We start from the raw sequence: 4,401 nt of genomic DNA on the forward strand, positions 1-4,401 counted from the left end.
AGTCGGATCGTGAAGACGTTCGACTACACCAACCGCGTTCTCATAACGCTTACGCTTACGGTCTACAAGGGTACATGGACGATACTCTTCCCTCTCGTTGCTATGCATCACCATGATCTTGCGTGTGCGTAGGGAAATTTTTGAAATTACTATGTTCCCCAACAGTGCGGGCCTCCACATCCGCCTCCCTCCTCCTTGCAGCGGTGGCGGAGTGGGTGATGATCCCGGCGGTCGAGGGTGGGCTGGCGGCCATGGCGTCCGATAATGGAGTGGTGGCCATGACGGTCACCTCCCTCCTTCGGGCCGTGGTGGCGAAGTGGGTGATGGCTGACAGTTGGGTGGCGGCCACGGCGGCCACCTCCTGCCTTCGGGCCGCGGTGGCGGAGCGGGCGATGGCCCTGGCTTTCGACGGTGGTGTAGCAGCATTGGCGGGCAACAGCTGCCGATGGGCAGCGGGGGTGTTGCATGTGGTGAGTGTTCCCCGCACACCCAACAGGGACGCCACGCGCACTACACTACGCCGGGGACTGAGCCGCCGCCACGGTGTAGCCTCCCAGCTAGAGCTGTCCACTGATGATGGCGGAGTGGCTGAGCGGCGACGACCGACCGGTGTCATTGGCGATTGTGGGAGAAGCAGATGAGATAAGCTACAAGGAGGGAGGGGAAAATGCAACGCGGGACTAGCCGACCGTGAGGGTTTATATATAGCAGGCCGGTAAAGTATTGGGATTTTGGGGGAATTCACCGAGTCGGGCAGGAAGCTTGCGCGGGAACCTGCGAGGTTGCGCGGGAACACGCTCACCGACGATTCATTGGCGCCACTTCGAGCCACCGTTTGGCCAAAAGAACGCCCCCACACGCTACGCGACCTTGCGCTGTAAGCCGTTTGTGGCAGCGGGGTGACAAGACGTGCGAGAGGAGGACGAAAGGACACGTACACATACGGTTAATACAAAAAAACATTTGCGATTTAATTACCTACTGTACCCCCGTCCTGGTTTATATGTAGGATTTAACTAATAAAATACGAATGCATGTCGCCAAAGATTATATCGTTGGATTCATATTTGAACATAGTTTCCAGTTATACAATTTTTGTAACTTGCATTAACACTTTTTTGGTTAAATTCAAGGTTATATACCAGCAAGTGTTTGCCGGCAACACACATGGCTTATTTCATCACAAACAACTCAGACGGATCAACTGTAGGCCATGTATCGCACAGCAACTCTAATCGGATTCGTGCTTGATGTCTCCGACATCGCTCGGACAATTCGTCTTATTTGCCACGTATCACTGTGCCGGCCTCTGCCCGCGTCCCTTGGCAAGCTCTGCTCGCGTCCATCGGCGCGCTCGGTTTGTGGACAGCTTTTCCTTGCATGTTCAACTACTATATGCATATGCATATATATATATATATATATATCTGTGTGTGTGTGTGTGTGTGTGTGTGTGGTTGCCTGCCATTGAGGCGACCGCGGAGCGCTCTGCTCGCGTCCCTCCGCGCGCGCTCTGCCAGTGGTTGGGCGTACGCACGATCACATCGGGAGCCCCATATGCATGCTGTTGCACCGCGCGCATTGCCACGCGATGCAGTTACGTACGGCACGATTGAGTTATGCGCTGCAAATTAGAACTGCCATCAGGGCCTGCCGATATTCCTGGCCATCCGGCTTCCCCTTTAATTCCTGCGGCCATTATGACCTTAGTCTCTTCAACCTTTCGATCGCGCCCCACAACACAAGAAGCACACCCACGACGACACATAGAGAGGGGATGTCTAGCGGCGCTCCAATGGAGTTCGGCAAGCATAGAGTGGAGACCCGCGCGAGGGAGACGGATCTCTCAGTGGTGTACACCATCGACCCGGCCGTGGTGGACGACTACATCAACAACATTGAGAAGTTGCTTGCTCGAGACAAGTACAAGGTGATCAGCATCGACCTCTAGTACACCGCCAGTCGTCCCGGCATAGATCAGAATGTTCTCATTGCCTAGTTGTGCATGCGCCATCATGTCCTCATCTACCACTATTACATGGCCATAGAGCCTTGTGACCGTTTCAACAGGTTTGTTAACAACACCGAGTACAAGTTCGCCACGGTGGAAACCACCGACGATGTAAAATCACTCAGTGTTACAGGCTTGGCCTACAAAAACCATGTCGAAATCCGTGACCACTACAGGGTCTGGGGCAGCACAAAGAAGGACTCCCTAGTCGAACTCGCCTCGGCCATCATCGACCCCTACTACGAAAAGATGAAGCAAGATGCCCAGAGAACAAGTCCCGTTTCCTGGCACAGGGCCTGGATGCGGCAACTGGTTGTACCTCACCTTAGGTTCACGGCCAAGAGCGTGTACACATGCTACGAGATGCACAGGCGGATCGTTGACACGAGGAAGTGCCTCCTTACCCAAATCGACGAGCCTGGATCGAGCCACAAGCAGAGCAAGCGTCACAAGAAGTTGATGATGATTAGATGATCATTTATGCTAGTTAATCATGCATGTAATATATAGTTTACTTTATTGGTGTGTGGAAATGTCATGCGTGTAGTAGCCACCTATGTAATTATGCATGTAATAGTTTACTTTGAAGTGTGCAAATGTCATGGTTGTAGTAGCCACCTATGTAAGTGGATGTTTAATTTAGTTATGCAACCATGTCCTTATAAGTGTGTGTGTAGAGTGACACTATTCTAATTCCAGAATTAGAATAACTATTTGGATCACAACGCGCCCTATATAGCTGCGATTCCATGTTCCTGAGATCTCTTAGAAGAAGAAGAAACAACAAGCCGTCCCCCACCCCCCGCACATATCACTCTCCCCATCCCTCGATCCCTACCCACCCGTCGCCCCCAGGAACCCCCCAACCACCCCCTCGCGCCGCCTCCTCTGACCTCCCGTGCCGCCGCTGCCGCCCCTGAACCGGCGCACGGCCGCCGCCCCTGGCCCCATGCGCCGCGGCTGCCGATCCGCCCGACACCCTGACCTCCCACCCTACACCCGCCATCCCGCAAGTATCCTGCGCGGAGGCGCCCCAACCCACCCCTCCGGCGCCCCAACCCACCCCTCCGGCGCCAGCCCCGGCCACGTTCTGGCTCCGGTGAAGCGCGCCGCGGTACACCAGGATCCCGCACCACAACCATCTCCCTCCCTCCCCTGGTTCGACCACGGTGGTGTTCTCCCCTTGTTTCAACCACTGCACTGCCCCGCCCCTGGGATACATCCGCCGCCGTCCCTGGATCCGCCCGCTGCGATGATCGCACTGCCACCCCACTGTCCTCCGGCACCACCAACGTTCCCCAGGCACATTGGATCCCCGCCACCGCGCCCACACCCGCACCGTGAGATCCCCGCCCCGCCACGTGGCTGAGATCCTCCAACCGCCGCCCAAGCCCGACGCCATCCGCCTGCCACCGCGAAGCCGAGTGCCTCCCCTCCCTGATACGGCGCAGTTCCGCACTCTACCTTCTTCCCCATCTGAAGGAGATGAACTTCATGTGCCCACGGCATTAGCCGTCCCTTACCTGTTCAAGTACATTGGGGTTGGAATTTTTACTCTTCTCCTCTACTCTGTTCAAGTTCAAGTTCGTTGGGTGAGCATAATTTCCTCCTCTGTTCAGGCAAGCACATATCACCAGTACCGCTGACCTTTGATCGACCGTCTATTACTTGCTCTCTTCGCAAAGGCGCTATGGCTGCTGGTTCTCTTCAACAGTCTGTTCAACTAGGAGAATGGGAGAGAGAGGATGGGCAACGACAGCTGCTCCTGGGTTCTCGCATGCAGACGCGGTTCTGCTGCTGTTGATGCACGCACTCTCTCTTGCTAGTGGTGCTGCCCCGTGCTATTGTTCCCTGCTGCTAATAATGGTGTTACTGTTGCTTCCAACCTTCCTCTCAATATTTTGCTACTTGTGCTGCTAGTACAAGCTGACGCTTTCTTTTTTACGTTCCTCTCTCTCATTGAGTGCACAAGAAAAATATATATGATTCTGATTGGATTTCTGTAGAAATGTACCCCCTTTTAATTATGTTCTAATTTGATACACAGAAACATCGGTGCATGACTTTGTGTGGTTTTTGTATTGAGTTTGTATGAGTTTGGTTAGTAGTTTGTGCAAGGCACGGGAAGTGGCATGCGGGGATTTCTCCCTGCCCGCGGCCGACGGAGTCGTTCTCCGCCGCCGTCCTCCGAGGCGACCCTGTCGGACACCGTTTAACCAATTGACAACTTCCTTCATCTTCCCCACGCCCGGCATCATGCGACGCCGCTTCCTGGACTTTAAAAAGAATAGACAACAATTTGTGTTTATAGAAGAATGATTTTTTTTAAAAAAGAAGGAGGTTCAAATTTAAAAAGGCGAGCAGTTCGATGCTAATAAAATAATCCGATT

At 53.8% G+C, this 4,401-nt stretch overlaps 1 long non-coding RNA gene across 1 annotated transcript; it reads left to right on the plus strand.

Moving 5' to 3' along the window:
• The first annotated feature begins 2,826 nt into the window (after window positions 1-2,826).
• LOC123130602 (uncharacterized) lies at window positions 2,827-4,055 on the plus strand. Its single transcript, XR_006463909.1, has 2 exons — window positions 2,827-3,552; window positions 3,631-4,055. It is a non-coding gene; the product is annotated as an uncharacterized lncRNA (long non-coding RNA).
• The last annotated feature ends 346 nt before the right edge of the window (window positions 4,056-4,401 follow it).

The sequence above is a fragment of the Triticum aestivum genome, chromosome 6A, assembly GCF_018294505.1.
Source record: "Triticum aestivum cultivar Chinese Spring chromosome 6A, IWGSC CS RefSeq v2.1, whole genome shotgun sequence".
Taxonomy (NCBI): domain Eukaryota; kingdom Viridiplantae; phylum Streptophyta; class Magnoliopsida; order Poales; family Poaceae; genus Triticum; species Triticum aestivum.